The sequence below is a fragment of the Molothrus ater genome, chromosome 10 (genome assembly GCF_012460135.2).
Source record: "Molothrus ater isolate BHLD 08-10-18 breed brown headed cowbird chromosome 10, BPBGC_Mater_1.1, whole genome shotgun sequence".
Taxonomy (NCBI): Eukaryota; Metazoa; Chordata; class Aves; order Passeriformes; family Icteridae; genus Molothrus; species Molothrus ater.
Window position 1 is genome coordinate 2706170 of NC_050487.2, and position 6536 is coordinate 2712705.

The 6536-nt window shown below is 49.4% G+C and overlaps 1 protein-coding gene across 6 annotated transcripts in view; it reads right to left on the reverse strand.

The window, feature by feature from the left end:
• PER2 (period circadian regulator 2) overlaps window positions 1-4214 on the reverse strand; it is a 50308-nt gene extending 46094 nt beyond the window's left edge. For 5 of the 6 annotated variants that reach the window (XM_054515879.1, XM_054515875.1, XM_054515877.1 and 2 more), the window contains exon 1: window positions 4131-4214. The gene's annotated coding sequence lies outside the window, so the exon portion shown is untranslated. Of the gene's footprint in view, window positions 1-3818; window positions 3905-4130 lie in introns of those variants that run through there. The other variant, XM_036388564.1, reaches the window with a different exon arrangement.
• Window positions 4215-6536: the final 2322 nt, after the last annotated feature.

Genomic DNA, 6536 nt, shown 5'->3' on the forward strand with positions numbered 1-6536 from the left:
TTAGAAGGAAGAAGTTGACACTGACCAGACAGAATCCTGTATTTGAATGGAATTTATGCACCATGTATGAAGTGTATGAACATGCAACAGGTTATTGTTTTTAAGGGTTAATCCTTTGTTAACGGGTGTCCTTTTTTGGGCTCACGCTGCCCAGAAAAAGGTACCCAGACATCCGTAACTCTTTTGTCTTTATTGTCTCATATTGTTCCTAATTAAATTTCTCCTAATTATTATTACTCTAATTGTATTACTATTTTTATAACTATTTTATTACTATGAAAATTTAAAAATTTTTAAAACAAGCGATTGGTGTTTTTCACAATACTCCACTGAGAGAAGTCTCAAAAGAAACAATCCTATCCACTCACAAACAAAGCTCTAAGTGTCAGAAGGCAGAGCTCTACAAGCAAAGGCAATGTAGCTTTGGTTCTACTTTTAAAAAGTCAGTTCTACTTTAAAAAAGCCTTCTTTGCTAGCCAACAATATTCAGTCTGACCCCACAGCAGGGGTTAAGTTTAAGGCCGCAGTTCAAGCAGGAAAGCAGACAGACACTTCTTACACAGGACACAAAACAGCAGCAGAATTACTTTCAAGACCAACACTTTCTGTATTCAACTTCATCCATAACCAAAAGAACAAGTAAAAGCTCTTTAGAGTAATACAACAGTATCACAAAGAATAATAGGGATATTAATTGACTCCTTTGCTGTCGGCTCGACAAGCTAAGTTAACACAATGAATATTTAAGCAGTTTAAAACTTGCACTACATGGATATAACTGAATGTGGAATGCAGTAAGAAAATCCAGTTAAAAATCCAATAATCCACCATCCTTATAGAGGAATTCTAGGCCATGCAACCAAAACTGGAGACAAAAATTCCTTTTCAGAAACACCTGATTACCTAGTAATTATGATGTGGTAATGTTATGAGTATAATACAGTGTCTAGAGGACACTCATGCCAGCTATTACACAAGGCCTTGCTCAGAACATGATGTTCCTTTTAACATAGGCCAACCATAGCAACCCTATGGAAAACACTACAGTTGATCTAGACTAGTGATAACTTACTTGTTCTACTGGCTACCAGTAATCTTCTTGCTTTTAAACCACAACAAATATACCTCATCCCATGGTAACTTGCTCATTTCCTTATTCTTTGAGGAGTGAAAAAAAGATTTTTTTTTTTAATGCAGTAAAGCATATTCTAATACTGTAAAGATGTTAGAGAAATAAGGGTGTGGCAAGAACCCAGGAAAAAAAGAAGACTGTTTATCAGTCTGTATCTAAGCCAAATACTTCCTGGTCATAATAAACGTCTGAAGTAGAAGAAGAATCCAGAACTCTACTGCCAATCACTTTCCCCACTTCTTTCTATCTTCATACTTTGAGACTAAACTCCATCACCATCTCAGTTTACTAGAAAAGCTTATTACTGTAGGAGCATATTGTTCAGGGAGAGGCTCAAGTAAGTTTATCAAGTAAACTGTGTTGTTACTTACTTTAATCTTATGACTAGAGGAAGAAAAAGCAGACAAGGTATTATGCCAAGTATGCTGCCTCTTTAATGCCTCTCTGTGGAAGTCCAAAATGAGTAGCAGTAAATTGTAAAAATAAAAATTACTTGGATTTTCACTGACAGAATTTGTTTGCTAAAACGAATATAGGAAGTCTATAACAAGTCCCACCAACAGACAAATAAAGAAAAATTCCAGCAAAACCATGCATCCTTTGAATTATAAATGAAACCAAAAAAACTTGCCAAATCTGAAGAAGTGCACAAAAGCCAAAAACCTGCTTTCCATGCCTTTGCCTTCTGAACTTCATCAAGCCAAACCACTTCTTCACAGAACAGACCATCCTCTTTCACTGTGGTGTTTGACATTTATGACACCCAACTACAATACTTCCTTCTACCTTGAAATATGCACTTGAAAAGGCCAAAACCTCACCAAAACCTGAAAGTTTTGGTAGACTTTTTTTTTTTCTACTCCAGGCCAAAGGCCATCTCTTTTCCTCTATGCGTTACTAGTGAGGTGAGCAACCTGCACAGTCCAGAATCAGGACTCCACACCTCAGGACAGTGTCGTCATCACAAGACTGACATCTAGCTTTGCATGGAGCAAGGCCACAGTCCAGCCCGACAGTGGAACTTCCTCACTTTGCAGAAACAACGCAAGTTTCAGAGACAAAGGCAAAAGAGAAAGATCATAAAAGCACTCAAACACGTCCAAGCATAAGCAAGAAGGAACTTGATGTTATAGTGCAACAATGTGGGCACTCTCCCTAACATCAATCAAACTGTGGCTGAAACAATACTGGCAACTTGGAAGGTTTTCTCACTATACTAATCAGGTTTTTTACTCTACTTCTGACTTGACAGATACTCTTACCACTAGAATCATTAGAGAATTTCCACTTTTTTCCCTTTACTCATGAAAGCTATTCAATCTCAGCTGTCCAAGACAATAAATCTCAAAGTCTTGCATTTAGAAAAGAAAGATATGAGCTTACAAGGAAGATGGAGAAAGACTTCTTATCAGGGCATATGGTGACAGGATGAAAGGCAGTGGTTTGAAACTGCAAGAGGGTAGATTTAGATTGGACATATGGATAAAACAGTTGGACTTAAGGATCTCAGAGGTCTTTTCCATACTTAATGGTGCTGTTTCTTTGATCCGAATCAATGCACTGTCTCAGCCAAGTTACTTTTTCACTGGACTACACTTACAAAGCACTGTAGCTTCCCAAGTACCTGATACCTCATACCGACCTCCCGGGAGGCCTTTTTGAGCTCCTATAGTACACGGAGAAATGCTGTCCCATTATGAAAATGCTTACCCTATTGCGAAAAGTCAAACGTAAAGCGTCAGCTTGACTGTTACCATGCTGCTCACCTATTTGCATGAAACTGTACTTACATAAAGCGTTTTGTAATCATGCATGTAATACTATGCACCTAATGTGAACAGCAGCACAACCACACCGTCTCAAGGAACAGACTGTCCTTACAACTACCGGCACCGCAAAAAACAAATGGACAGCACCTGTTGCCTACCCCACCTGTGGCTCGCACATCTCAGCGGCGCTGAGATTCTGTTACTCGCTGCCACACAGCTCCTCCCGTGGAGCAGCCCGCCTGCCCGGTGGGGCCCAGCTCGGTGCCCTCCCGCTCAGCGCCCCGGGACACGCGTGCTCTCCGCCGGTTCCGCACCCCTGGCACAGACGCGGCCGCAGCCCGCGGCCGGCAGAGCGGAGCCCCGCCGGGGGACCGGGTCCGGCCCCGCCGCCTCGTCCCCCGCTCCGGGCCGGGGCCAGCGCCCCTGCCCGGCCCCAGGCGGCCGCCCCTCGGAGAGCCCAGCTGCCGTCCTGGCGCCGCGGGTGGGGGTGTCTGTGCCCCCACTCCCGGACGCTCTCCCGGTCCAAGGCGGGCGGGGGCCGTGCCGCACTCAGCCCCGCACCCCGCCCCGGGGAGCGACTCACAGCCGGCCGCCGCTTCCCTCGCTGCGGTTTCACGGGCAGCGGGGGGGGCGTGTCACAGCCGCCCTTCGGAGGGAGCCCCGCACGCCCCCTCCCCGGCGGGCCGGGGCCGGCAGCGGGACGGACCCCGCGGCACAGGAGCGACCCGCGCCCGCATCGTCCCGGCAACCGGAGAGCCCCGGCGCGAGGGTTACGTAACCTCGGCCCGGCGGGCGGGGGAGGCGGGAGAGCCCCTGTGCCCCCCGCGGCCGCCGCTCGCCGCCCCCTCCCGTCGCTCCCCAAGGGTCCCCCAGCCCCTTCGGGCCGCGGGGAGCGCGCCCGGCGGGCTCCCACTCACCGCGCGCGGCGCGTCCCGCCGGCCCCGCGCCTCCCGGCTCGGGCTTCATACGGGCAGAAACGTGACCGGCCGCCGCGCGCCCGCCCCGCCCGCGCCCCCATTGGCCGCGGCCGCGTGACGCCAGCGAGACGCGCGGGCGGGGGCGGGGCGCGCGCCGCTGCCATTGGCCGCGCGGGCCGCCGCTCACTTTACATAAGCCTCACGTGTGGCACCATGTTTCCACCGACAGCCGCGGCCGCCTCCCGAGCCTGCCCCGCCGCCGGCCCGCCCCTCCCCTCCCCCGCGCCGCCGCCACCACCGAGGCGCACTCACCGCCGGCCCCCGCGCCGCCTCCCGCCGAAGCCGCGGTAGCTCCGCTCGCCTCTACCCGCGCCCGCCGCCACCGCCGCTACGGGACTGCCGGGCCGGGGAGGATGGATTGGGGGGGGGGGGGCAGCGGTCACGTGACGGCCCCAGGGAGAGCGGCTCCGCCCCCGCCCGCTCGGAGCCGCGCGTGACGTGTCGTGCGCGCGCGCGGGCAGGGACCGTTGGTGCGCGCGCGGGGCCTGGTCCGGGCCCCCTCAGCGCAGCTCGGCCCGGCCTGAGCGCCCCGCCAGGGCCCCGCGCTCCCGCACGGCGCCCGGGCCCGCGCAGGCCGCGCCGCAGCCCCCGGGGTCACCCTGCCGCCGCTCGGTTCGCTTACATAAGGCAGCGGCGCCCGGATCCCATTTCCTGGTGCTGCCGCCCGCGCTGGGTGCACGCCCTGAAGTTTCGAAAGTGCCCCCGCGTATTGTTCAGGAGGCGCCGGGTCACAAAGCAAAGGGCAGCGCAGGAGAGCGTAGGGCTGCAGCTTTCTCCCGCACCGGCCCGCAGCATCAGCCTGAATGACTACAACAATGATTAAACTAAGCATTTCCGAGCTCTAAACGTACTGTTCTCGGCAACAGTATATCCACATGGTAACACGTTACTATATGATTGCTTTCAATTCTGACTGTTTAAATAAGTTTTTCATATTTATTAAAAGAATATTTCCCCCTTGTGTTCAAGCAAAATATTCAGAGACCATTGACATTTCCCATCTCACAGTAAGGAAGAATTTAATGAATTCTTGTACATTGGTTACACAGGTTTTCTCTCAGGCCCCTGCACCATCCATCCTACACCGGTGAGAGGACCTGACCAGCTCGGTGAGATAAGCCCATAACCCATCGCTGAACACTCGGCCTGCTCCAGCCTCCACATCTTCCAAGGCTAGGCAGAGCAATCAGTAGCTGAGAAATTCATGTTAGTGTATGTGTATTCTGAGCTTCCTGTGTCTCCACTGTGGTAGATGGCTTTGCAAAGAGGGAACAGAGAATGTGCCAAAGCCACGTTCAGGCTGACAGCGTTTTGCACTCACTGCATGTGGGCAGTTGCTCCATAGGATGAAACACAGGACAGCCATCAGGGCTTCCACTGTTTATCTGCAAAATGAGGTTAATGCCGCTTCCCTCCCTCACTGCGGTGTTAAGGATAAGTCCATTAGGTACACAGATATTTATGCTCTGACTGTTACAGAAACAGCCTGCGAAGAAAGGACTGTGGAGTATTTAACTGCTGGACACAGGAGAGGGGGTGGGCAGCGGAAGCATTAGGACCAGATTCTGCAACTGGATTTGTTGCAATGCACAAGTCAGCTTACCAGGATACCATTCTTAGGTTGCACTCCTCCGAGGAGTCTAATTTTAAGATTAATCCTAATTAGGCAGTCTTTTTGTAGTTTCGTCAACCCGTTGTTGGTAGGCCTTCACATCTAGAATTTTACTCTCTTTTTGTAAGTTCTCTGTTTTAGGGTTAAAGGGATGTAGAATAATATTCTTGGTTTCCATGGGATGTTGTTTTTCATGTTACGTGCCAAAAATATCTGTCCCTGTCTGTGTGCTAAGGGCTGTAGTCTCTTACCACAGACTCCAACTAAGGCACTTCAACCAAAGCAAAACCTTGAGATCCACACTGTCCCCCACCCATCAGATTACAAGTAGGAGAAGGATGGCAAAGCATGGCACTGTATTACAGCTAAATGAGTTCCCAGGACACACATTCCCACATTCCCCACTGCAGCAGGACATGCCAGTCCTGGCAGAAGAGTAACCCCCACCACCACAAACAGCCAGTACTTTTCCCACCTGGTAACTACCAGAGGGATGACTTACCTGAGTTCTGCTTATTTTAAAGGGATACTAATCAATTGTTTCAGTCAAGCTTATGGGAAGAATTTAAAAGTTCTATTCATACCATCTTTTAGTAGTTACAGCTTTGTATTTAATGTACCAAAAACCAGGGTAAGCTGTGTTACTCAAAATGTGATTATGCACCCTGAACAAGTTCAGTCCAAATTCTGCAGCTTCCAGAAAATTGGCACAAGAGAAATCATGTGTGTAGATACAAATTATTCCAGACACCTCCAATTTGAAATAACAAGAGTGCAGGCACATGGCTTCTAAAGGAGTGAATATTGCTATTGACTTATCTACTAAGGAACAAAGCAAAATAAAATTATTGCAAAATTTTACAAGTTCTACATGTTTGTTTTGAAGGTCACTTTGTCTGGTAGGCAGGAGTAAAAAATGTATATGCACACACAAATGGTTCTACAGAACACCAAGCTTGTAAGAAAGCATTAAAATGGTCGGGGTTTTTTTTTCCCAGCTTTGTTTATTTTTTGTGTGTGTGTGTTCAGTTGTAACTCTTGGAGCA